The sequence below is a fragment of the Cherax quadricarinatus genome, chromosome 86, assembly GCF_038502225.1.
Source record: "Cherax quadricarinatus isolate ZL_2023a chromosome 86, ASM3850222v1, whole genome shotgun sequence".
Classification (NCBI taxonomy): domain Eukaryota; kingdom Metazoa; phylum Arthropoda; class Malacostraca; order Decapoda; family Parastacidae; genus Cherax; species Cherax quadricarinatus.
In genome coordinates this window covers 12147009-12159299 of record NC_091377.1, presented here as the reverse complement: position 1 = coordinate 12159299, position 12291 = coordinate 12147009, and positions in this window count along the sequence as shown.

Sequence of the window (12291 nt, the reverse complement as noted above, 5' to 3'; positions counted from 1 at the left end):
TTTTCTCCAACATGTGAGGGAGGAATATTCAACCTTTTCTCCAACATGTGAGGGTGGAACATTCAACCTTTTCTCCAACATGTGAGGGTGGAACATTCAACCTTTTCTCCAACATGTGAGGGAGGAACATCCAACCGTTTCTCCAACATGTGAGGGAGGAACATTCAACCTTTTCTCCAACATGTGAGGGAGGAACATCCAACCGTTTCTCCAACATGTGAGGGTGGAACATTCAACCTTTTCTCCAACATGTGAGGGTGAAACATTCATCCTTTTCTCCAGCATGTGAGGGAGGAACATTCAACCTTTTCTCCAACATGTGAGGGAGGAACATTCAACCTTTTCTCCAACATGTGAGGGAAGAACATCCAACCTTTTCTCCAACATGTGAGGGAGGAACATCCAACCTTTTCTCCAACATGTGAGTGAGGAATATGCAACCTCTTCTCCACCATGTGAGGGAGGAGCATCCAACCTCTTCTCCATCACCACCACCACCTCCACCTCCTTCAACAACAATAACGACAACAACAGCGAATCATAACATATGTTAATCCTTCATTCAAAACTGGAATTAGCAAGAACTCAGACTTTGTAACTCAGGCTGCTGGAAGACTAGACCTTGTACTCAGACTGCTGGAAGACTAGACCTTGTACTCAGACTGCTGCAAGACTAGGCCTTGTACTCAAACTGCTGGAAGACTAGACCTTGTACTCAGACTGCTGGAAGACTAGACCTTGTACTCAGACTGCTGGAAGACTAGACCTTGTACTCAGACTGCTGGAAGACTAGACCTTGTACTCCAGACTGCTAGAAGACTAGACCTTGTACTCAGACTGCTGGAAGACTAGACCTTGTACTCAGACTGCTGGAAGACTAGACCTTGTACTCAGACTGCTGGAAGACTAGACCTTGTACTCAGACTGCTGGAAGACTAGACCTTGTACTCCAGACTGCTAGAAGACTAGACCTTGTACTCAGACCGCTGGAAGACTAGACCTTGTACTCAGACTGCTGGAAGACTAGACCTTGTACTCAGACTGCTGGAAGACTAGACCTTGTACTCAGACTGCTGGAAGACTAGACCTTGTACTCAGACTGCTGGAAGACTAGGCCTTGTACTCAAACTGCTGGAAGACTAGACCTTGTACTCAGACTGCTGGAAGACTAGACCTTGTACTCCAGACTGCTAGAAGACTAGACCTTGTACTTAGACTGCTGGAAGACTAGACCTTGTACTCAGACTGCTGGAATACTAGACCTTGTACTCAGACTGCTGGAAGACTAGACCTTGTACTCAGACTGCTGGAAGACAAGACCTTGTACTCAGACTGCTGGAAGACTAGACCTTGTACTCAGACTGCTGGAAGACTAGGCCTTGTACTCAAACTGCTGGAAGACTAGACCTTGTACTCAGACTGCTGGAAGACTAGACCTTGTACTCAGACTGCTGGAAGACTAGACCTTGTACTCAGACTGCTGGAAGACTAGACCTTGTACTCCAGACTGCTAGAAGACTAGACCTTGTACTCAGACTGCTGGAAGACAAGACCTTGTACTCAGACTGCTGGAAGACTAGACCTTGTACTCAGACTGCTGGAAGACTAGGCCTTGTACTCAAACTGCTGGAAGACTAGACCTTGTACTCAGACTGTTGGAAGACTAGACCTTGTACTCAGACTGCTGGAAGACTAGACCTTGTACTCAGACTGCTGGAAGACTAGACCTTGTACTCCAGACTGCTGGAAGACTAGACCTTGTACTCAGACTGCTGGAAGACTAGACCTTGTACTCGAGACTGCTGGAAGACTAGACCTTGTACTCAGACTGCTGGAAGACTAGACCTTGTACTCAGACTGCTGGAAGACTAGACCTTGTACTCAGACTGCTGGAAGACTAGACCTTGTACTCGAGACTGCTGGAAGACTAGACCTTGTACTCAGACTGCTGGAAGACTAGACCTTGTACTCGAGACTGCTGGAAGACTAGACCTTGTACTCAGACTGCTGGAAGACTAGACCTTGTACTCAGACTGCTGGAAGACTAGACCTTGTACTCAGACTGCTGGAAGACTAGACCTTGTACTCGAGACTGCTGGAAGACTAGACCTTGTACTCAGACTGCTGGAAGACTAGACCTTGTACTCAAACTGCTGGAAGACTAGACCTTGTACTCAGACTGCTGGAAGACTAGACCTTGTACTCAGACTGCTGGAAGACTAGACCTTGTACTCAGACTGCTGGAAGACTAGACCTTGTACTCAGACTGCTGGAAGACTAGACCTTGCACTCAGACTGCTGGAAGACTAGACCTTGTACTCAGACTGCTGGAAGACTAGACCTTGTACTCCAGACTGCTAGAAGACTAGACCTTGTACTCAGACTGCTGGAAGACTAGACCTTGTACTCAGACTGCTGGAAGACTAGACCTTGTACTCAGACTGCAGGAAGACTAGACCTTGTACTCAGACTGCTGGAAGACTAGACCTTGTACTCAGACTGCTGGAAGACTAGACCTTGTACTCCAGACTGCTAGAAGACTAGACCTTGTACTCAGACTGCTGGAAGACTAGACCTTGTACTCAGACAGCTGGAAGACTAGACCTTGTACTCAGACTGCTAGAAGACTAGACCTTGTACTCAGACTGCTGGAAGACTAGACCTTGTACTCCAGACTGCTGGAAGACTAGACCTTGTACTCCAGACTGCTAGAAGACTAGACCTTGTACTCAGACTGCTAGAAGACTAGACCTTGTACTCCAGACTGCTAGAAGACTAGACCTTGTACTCCAGACTGCTAGAAGACTAGACCTTGTACTCCAGACTGCTAGAAGACTAGACCTTGTACTCAGACTGCTGGAAGACTAGACCTTGTACTCAGGCTGCTGGAAGACTAGACCTTGTACTCCAGACTGCTGGAAGACTAGACCTTGTACTCCAGACTGCTAGAAGACTAGAACTTGTACTCCAGACTGCTGGAAGACTAGACCTTGTACTCCAGACTGCTAGAAGGCTAGACCTTGTACTCAGACTGCTGGAAGACTAGACCTTGTACTCCAGACTGCTGGAAGACTAGACCTTGTACTCCAGACTGCTGGAAGACTAGACCTTGTACTCCAGACTGCTAGAAGACTAGACCTTGTTCTCAGACTGCTGGAAGACTAGACCTTGTACTCCAGACTGCTGGAAGACTAGACCTTGTATTCCAGACTGCTGGAAGACTAGACCTTGTACTCCAGACTGCTGGAAGACTAGACCTTGTACTCCAGACTGCTGGAAGACTAGACCTTGTACTCCAGACTGCTAGAAGACTAGACCTTGTACTCCAGACTGCTAGAAGACTAGATCTTGTACTCCAGACTGCTGGAAGACTAGACCTTGTACTCCAGACTGCTAGAAGACTAGGCCTTGTACTCCAGACTGCTGGAAGACTAGACCTTGTACTCCAGACTGCTGGAAGACTAGACCTTGTACTCCAGACTGCTGGAAGACTAGACCTTGTACTCCAGACTGCTGGAAGACTAGACCTTGTACTCCAGACTGCTGGAAGACTAGACCTTGTACTCCAGACTGCTGGAAGACTAGACCTTGTACTCCAGACTGCTACAAGACTAGACCTTGTACTCAGACTGCTAGAAGACTAGACCTTGTACTCCAGACTGCTAGAAGACTAGGTCTTGTACTCCAGACTGCTGGAAGACTAGACCTTGTACTCCAGACTGCTAGAAGACTAGGCCTTGTACTCCAGACTGCTGCAAGACTAGACCTTGTACTCAGACTGCTAGAAGACTAGACCTTGTACTCCAGACTGCTAGAAGACTAGACCTTGTACTCAGACTGCTAGAAGACTAGACCTTGTACTCCAGACTGCTAGAAGACTAGACCTTGTACTCCAGACTGCTAGAAGACTAGACCTTGTACTCCAGACTGCTAGAAGACTAGACCTTGTACTCAGACTGCTGGAAGACTAGACCTTGTACTCAGACTGCTGGAAGACTAGGCCTTGTACTCAAACTGCTGGAAGACTAGACCTTGTACTCAGACTGCTGGAAGACTAGACCTTGTACTCAGACTGCTGGAAGACTAGACCTTGTACTCAGACTGCTGGAAGACTAGACCTTGTACTCCAGACTGCTGGAAGACTAGACCTTGTACTCAGACTGCTGGAAGACTAGACCTTGTACTCGAGACTGCTGGAAGACTAGACCTTGTACTCAGACTGCTGGAAGACTAGACCTTGTACTCAGACTGCTGGAAGACTAGACCTTGTACTCAGACTGCTGGAAGACTAGACCTTGTACTCCAGACTGCTAGAAGACTAGACCTTGTACTCAGACTGCTGGAAGACTAGACCTTGTACTCAGACAGCTGGAAGACTAGACCTTGTACTCAGACTGCTAGAAGACTAGACCTTGTACTCAGACTGCTGGAAGACTAGACCTTGTACTCCAGACTGCTGGAAGACTAGACCTTGTACTCCAGACTGCTAGAAGACTAGACCTTGTACTCAGACTGCTAGAAGACTAGACCTTGTACTCCAGACTGCTAGAAGACTAGACCTTGTACTCCAGACTGCTAGAAGACTAGACCTTGTACTCCAGACTGCTAGAAGACTAGACCTTGTACTCAGACTGCTGGAAGACTAGACCTTGTACTCAGGCTGCTGGAAGACTAGACCTTGTACTCCAGACTGCTGGAAGACTAGACCTTGTACTCCAGACTGATAGAAGACTAGAACTTGTACTCCAGACTGCTGGAAGACTAGACCTTGTACTCCAGACTGCTAGAAGGCTAGACCTTGTACTCAGACTGCTGGAAGACTAGACCTTGTACTCCAGACTGCTGGAAGACTAGACCTTGTACTCCAGACTGCTGGAAGACTAGACCTTGTACTCCAGACTGCTAGAAGACTAGACCTTGTTCTCAGACTGCTGGAAGACTAGACCTTGTACTCCAGACTGCTGGAAGACTAGACCTTGTATTCCAGACTGCTGGAAGACTAGACCTTGTACTCCAGACTGCTGGAAGACTAGACCTTGTACTCCAGACTGCTGGAAGACTAGACCTTGTACTCCAGACTGCTAGAAGACTAGACCTTGTACTCCAGACTGCTAGAAGACTAGATCTTGTACTCCAGACTGCTGGAAGACTAGACCTTGTACTCCAGACTGCTAGAAGACTAGGCCTTGTACTCCAGACTGCTGGAAGACTAGACCTTGTACTCCAGACTGCTGGAAGACTAGACCTTGTACTCCAGACTGCTGGAAGACTAGACCTTGTACTCCAGACTGTTGGAAGACTAGACCTTGTACTCCAGACTGCTGGAAGACTAGACCTTGTACTCCAGACTGCTGGAAGACTAGACCTTGTACTCCAGACTGCTACAAGACTAGACCTTGTACTCAGACTGCTAGAAGACTAGACCTTGTACTCCAGACTGCTAGAAGACTAGGCCTTGTACTCCAGACTGCTGGAAGACTAGACCTTGTACTCCAGACTGCTAGAAGACTAGGCCTTGTACTCCAGACTGCTGCAAGACTAGACCTTGTACTCAGACTGCTAGAAGACTAGACCTTGTACTCCAGACTGCTAGAAGACTAGACCTTGTACTCAGACTGCTAGAAGACTAGACCTTGTACTCCAGACTGCTAGAAGACTAGACCTTGTACTCCAGACTGCTAGAAGACTAGACCTTGTACTCCAGACTGCTAGAAGACTAGACCTTGTACTCAGACTGCTGGAAGACTAGACCTTGTACTCAGGCTGCTGGAAGACTAGACCTTGTACTCCAGACTGCTGGAAGACTAGACATTGTACTCCAGACTGCTAGAAGACTAGAACTTGTACTCCAGACTGCTGGAAGACTAGACCTTGTACTCCAGACTGCTAGAAGACTAGACCTTGTACTCAGTCTGCTGGAAGACTAGACCTTGTACTCCAGACTGCTGGAAGACTAGATCTTGTACTCCAGACTGCTGGAAGACTAGACCTTGTACTCCAGACTGCTAGAAGACTAGACCTTGTACTCAGACTGCTGGAAGACTAGACCTTGTACTCCAGACTGCTGGAAGACTAGACCTTGTACTCCAGACTGCTGGAAGACTAGACCTTGTACTCCAGACTGCTGGAAGACTAGACCTTGTACTCCAGACTGCTGGAAGACTAGACCTTGTACTCCAGACTGCTAGAAGACTAGACCTTGTACTCCAGACTGCTAGAAGACTAGACCTTGTACTCCAGACTGCTGGAAGACTAGACCTTGTACTCAGACTGCTGGAAGACTAGACCTTGTACTCCAGACTCCTGGAAGACTAGACCTTGTACTCCAGACTGCTGGAAGACTAGACCTTGTACTCCAGACTGCTGGAAGACTAGACCTTGTACTCCAGACTGCTAGAAGACTAGGCCTTGTACTCCAGACTGCTGGAAGACTAGACCTTGTACTCCAGACTGCTAGAAGACTAGGCCTTGTACTCCAGACTGCTAGAAGACTAGACCTTGTACTCCAGACTGCTAGAAGACTAGATCTTGTACTCCAGACTGCTGGAAGACTAGACCTTGTACTCCAGACTGCTAGAAGACTAGGCCTTGTACTCCAGACTGCTGGAAGACTAGACCTTGTACTCCAGACTGCTGGAAGACTAGACCTTGTACTCCAGACTGCTGGAAGACTAGACCTTGTACTCCAGACTGCTGGAAGACTAGACCTTGTACTCCAGACTGCTGGAAGACTAGACCTTGTACGACAGACTGCTGGAAGACTAGACCTTGTACTCCAGACTGCTACAAGACTAGACCTTGTACTCAGACTGCTAGAAGACTAGACCTTGTACTCCAGACTGCTAGAAGACTAGGCCTTGTACTCCAGACTGCTGGAAGACTAGACCTTGTACTCCAGACTGCTAGAAGACTAGGCCTTGTACTCCAGACTGCTGCAAGACTAGACCTTGTACTCCAGACTGCTGGAAGACTAGACCTTGTACTCCAGACTGCTGGAAGACTAGACCTTGTACTCCAGACTGCTGGAAGACTAGACCTTGTACTCCAGACTGCTGGAAGACTAGACCTTGTACTCCAGACTGCTACAAGACTAGACCTTGTACTCAGAGTGCTAGAAGACTAGACCTTGTACTCCAGACTGCTAGAAGACTAGGCCTTGTACTCCAGACTGCTGGAAGACTAGACCTTGTACTCCAGACTGCTAGAAGACTAGGCCTTGTACTCCAGACTGCTGCAAGACTAGACCTTGTACTCAGACTGCTAGAAGACTAGACCTTGTACTCCAGACTGCTGGAAGACTAGACCTTGTACTCCAGACTGCTGGAAGACTAGACCTTGTACTCCAGACTGCTAGAAGACTAGACCTTGTACTCAGACTGTTAGAAGACTAGACCTTGTACTCCAGACTGCTGGAAGACTAGACCTTGTACTCCAGACTGCTGGAAGACTAGACCTTGTACTCCAGACTGCTAGAAGACTAGACCTTGTACTCAGACTGCTGGAAGACTAGACCTTGTACTCCAGACTGCTAGAAGACTAGACCTTACACTCCAGACTGCTAGAAGACTAGACCTTGTACTCCAGAATGCTAGAAGACTAGACCTTGTACTCCAGACTGCTGGAAGACTAGACCTTGTACTCGAGACTGCTGGAAGACTAGACCTTGTACTCCAGACTGCTAGAAGACTAGACCTTGTACTCAGACTGCTGGAAGACTAGACCTTGTACTCCAGACTGCTAGAAGACTAGACCTTGTACTCCAAACTGCTAGAAGACTAGACCTTGTACTCCATACTGCTAGAAGACTAGACCTTGTACTCAGACTGCTGGAAGACTAGACCTTGTACTCCAGACTGCTGGAAGACTAGACCTTGTACTCCAGACTGCTAGAAGACTAGACCTTGTACTCCAGACTGCTAGAAGACTAGACCTTGTACTCCAGGCTGCTAGAAGACTAGACCTTGTACTCCAGACTGCTAGAAGACTAGGCCTTGTACTCAGACTGCTGGAAGAATAGACCTTGTACTCCAGACTGCTGGAAGACTAGACCTTGTACTCCAGACTGCTGGAAGACTAGACCTTGTACTCCAGACTGCTACAAGACTAGACCTTGTACTCAGACTGCTAGAAGACTAGGCCTTGTACTCCAGACTGCTGGAAAACTAGACCTTGTACTCCAGACTGCTGGAAGACTAGACCTTGTACTCCAGACTGCTGGAAGACTAGGCCTTGTACTCCAGACTGCTGGAAGACTAGACCTTGTACTCCAGACTGCTGGAAGACTAGACCTTGTACTCCAGACTGCTGGAAGACTAGGCCTTGTACCTGGAGTTTACCTGGAGAGAGTTCCGGGGGTCAACGCCCCCGCGGCCCGGTCTGTGACCAGGCCTCCTGGTGGATCAAGCCTGATCAACCAGGCTGTTGCTGCTGGCTGCACGCAAACCAACGTTCGAGCCACGGCCAGGCTGGTCAGGAACCGACTTTAGGTGCTTGTCCAGTGCCAGCTTGAAGACTGCCAGGGGTCTGTTGGTAATCCCCCTTATGTATGCTGGGAGGCAGTTGAACAGTCTCGGGCCCCTGACACTTATTGTATGGTCTCTTAACGTGCTAGTGACACCCCTGCTTTTCATTGGGGGGATGTTGCATCGTCTGCCAAGACTTTTGCTTTCGTAGTGAGTGATTTTCGTGTGCAAGTTCGGTACTAGTCCCTCTAGGATTTTCCAGGTGTATATAATCATGTATCTCTCCCTCCTGCGTTCCAGGGAATACAGGTTTAGGAACCTCAAGTGCTCCCAGTAATTGAGGTGTTTTATCTCCGTTATGCGTGCCGTGAAGGTTCTTTGTACATTTTCTAGGTCAGCAATTTCACCTGCCTTGAAAGGTGCTGTTAGTGTGCAGCAATATTCCAGCCTAGATAGAACAAGTGACCTGAAGAGTGTCATCATGGGCTTGGCCTCCCTAGTTTTGAAGGTTCTCATTATCCATCCTGTCATTTTTCTAGCAGATGCGATTAATACAATGTTATGGTCCTTGAAGGTGAGATCCTCCGACATGATCACTCCCAGGTCTTTGACGTTACTGTTTCGCTCTATTTTGTGGCCAGAATTTGTTTTGTACTCTGATGAAGATTTAATTTCCTCGTGTTTACCATATCTGAGTAATTGAAATTTCTCATCGTTGAACTTCATATTGTTTTCTGCAGCCCAGTGAAAGATTTGGTTGATGTCCGCCTGGAGCCTTGCAGTGTCTGCAATGGAAGACACTGTCATGCAGATTCGGGTGTCATCTGCAAAGGAAGACACGGTGCTGTGGCTGACATCCTTGTCTATGTCGGATATGAGGATGAGGAACAAGATGGGAGCGAGTACTGTGCCTTGTGGAACAGAGCTTTTCACCGTAGCTGCCTCGGACTTTACTCTGTTGACGACTACTCTCTGTGTTCGACTACTCTCTGTGTTCTGTTAGTGAGGAAATTATAGATCCATCGACCGACTTTTCCTGTTATTCCTTTAGCACGCATTTTGTGCGCTATTACGCCATGGTCACACTTGTCGAAGGCTTTTGCAAAGTCTGTATATATTACATCTGCATTCTTTTTATCTTCTAGTGCATTTAGGACCTTGTCGTAGTGATCCAATAGTTGAGACAGACAGGAGCGACCTGTTCTAAACCCATGTTGCCCTGGGTTGTGTAACTGATGGGTTTCTAGATGGGTGGTGATCTTGCTTCTTAGGACCCTTTCAAAGATTTTTATGATATGGGATGTTAGTGCTATCGGTCTGTAGTTCTTTACTGTTGCTTTACTGCCCCCTTTGTGGAGTGGGGCTATGTCTGTTGTTTTTAGTAACTGTGGGACGACCCCCGTGTCCATGCTCCCTCTCCATAGGATGGAAAAGGCTCGTGATAGGGGCTTCTTGCAGTTCTTGATGAACACGGAGTTCCATGAGTCTGGCCCTGGGGCAGAGTGCATGGGCATGTCATTTATCGCCTGTTCGAAGTCATTTGGCTGCTGGAATACTAGGCCTTGTACTCCAGACTGCTGGAAGACTAGACCTTGTACTCCACGCTGCTGGAAGACTAGGCCTTGTACTCAGACTGCTGGAAGACTAGGCCTTGTACTCAGACTGCTGGAGGACTAGACCTTGTACTCAGACTGCTGGAAGACTAGGCCTTGTACTCAGACTGCTGGAAGACTAGGCCTTGTACTCAGACTGCTGGAGGACTAGACCTTGTACTCAGACTGCTGGAAGACTAGGCCTTGTACTCAGACTGCTGGAAGACTAGACCTTGTACTCAGACTGCTGGAAGACTAGACCTTGTACTCAGACTGCTGGAAGACTAGACCTTGTACTCAGGCTGCTGGTGGACTAGATCTTGTTCTCAGACTGCTGGAAGACTAGGCCTTGTACTCAAACTGCTGGAAGACTAGACCTTGTACTCAGACTGCTGGAAGACTAGGTCTTGTACTCCAGACTGCTGGAAGACTAGACCTTGTACTCAAGACTGCTGGAAGACTAGGCCTTGTACTCCAGACTGCTGGAAGACTAGGCCTTGTACTCCAGACTGCTAGAAGACCAGACCTTGTACTCAGACTGCTGGAAGACTAGGCCTTGTACTCCAGACTGCTGGAAGACTAGGCCTTGTACACAGACTGCTGGAAGACTAGACCTTGTACTCAGACTGCTGGAAGACTAGGCCTTGTACTCCAGACTGCTAGAAGACCAGACCTTGTACTCAAACTGCTGGAAGACTAGGCCTTGTACTCCAGACTGCTGGAAGACTAGGCCTTGTACACAGACTGCTGGAAGACTAGACCTTGTACTCAGACTGCTGGAAGACTAGGCCTTGTACTCAGACTGCTGGAAGACTAGGCCTTGTAGTCAGACTGCTGGAGGACTAGACCTTGTACTCAGACTGCTGCAGGACTAGACCTTGTACTCAAACTGCTGGAAGACTAGGCCTTGTACTCAGATTGCTGGAAGACTGGACCTTGTACTCAGACTGCTTGAATACTAGGCCTTGTACTCAGACTGCTCGAAAACTAGTCCTTGTACTCAGATTGCTGAAAGACTAGACCTTGCACTCAGACTGCTGGAAGACTAGGCCTTGTACTCAGACTGCTGGAAGACTAGGCCTTGTACTCAGACTGCTGGAGGACTAGACCTTGTACTCAGACTGCTGGAAGACTAGACCTTGTACTCAGACTGCTGGAAGACTAGGCCTTGTATTCAGACTGCTGGAAGACTAGGCCTTCTACTCAGACTGCTGGAAGACTAGGCCTTGTACTCAGACTGCTGTAAGACTAGGCCTTGTACTCAGACTGCTGGAAGACTAGACCTTGTACTCAGACTGCTGCAGGACTAGACCTTGTACTCAGACTGCTGGAAGACTAGGCCTTGTACTCAGATTGCTGGAAGACTGGACCTTGTACTCAGACTGCTTGAATACTAGGCCTTGTACTCAGACTGCTCGAAGACTAGTCCTTGTACTCAGACTGCTCGAAGACTAGTCCTTGTACTCAGATTGCTGAAAGACTAGACCTTGCACTCAGACTGCTGGAAGACTAGGCCTTGTACTCAGATTGCTGGAAGACTGGACCTTGTACTCAGACTGCTTGAATACTAGGCCTTGTACTCAGACTGCTCGAAGACTAGTCCTTGTACTCAGACTGCTGGAGGACTAGACCTTGTACTCCAGACTGCTGGAAGACTAGGCCTTGTACTCAGACTGCTGGAAGACTAGGCCTTGTACTCAGACTGCTGGAAGACTAGGCCTTGTACTCAGACTGCTGAAAGACTAGACCTTGTACTCAGACTGCTGGAAGACTAGGCCTTGTACTCAGACTGCTGGAAGACTAGGCCTAGCATACACTCCCTGATGCCAGGGAGTGTATGGCAGAACTTCCGTAAACAGAGACGGAGGATCGAGCCTTCACCACGTCTTGTGCTGAATAACCGTCATGGGTTGAGCGCTTAACAATAATTAAAAGAAAAGTCAGTAAACAGACTCGGTAATGTCAAAGCTGGTATGGTGACCCGTAGCTGGGTTGGTAGCGCACTCAGTTCAAACATTGAGTGTTCGATCCCCTGTACGAGCGGGAATATTAGGACGTGTTTCCTTAAGGCACCTGCTGGCTGTCTATGTTCATCTAGCAGTAAGTAAGTACATGGATGTTAGTAACCTTACACTTCCTTTCCCTGTTCACCTAGCAGTAAAATAGGTACCTGAGTGTTAGTCGACTGGTGTGGGTCGCATCCTGGGGACAGTATTAACCTAAATTGCGGGAAATGC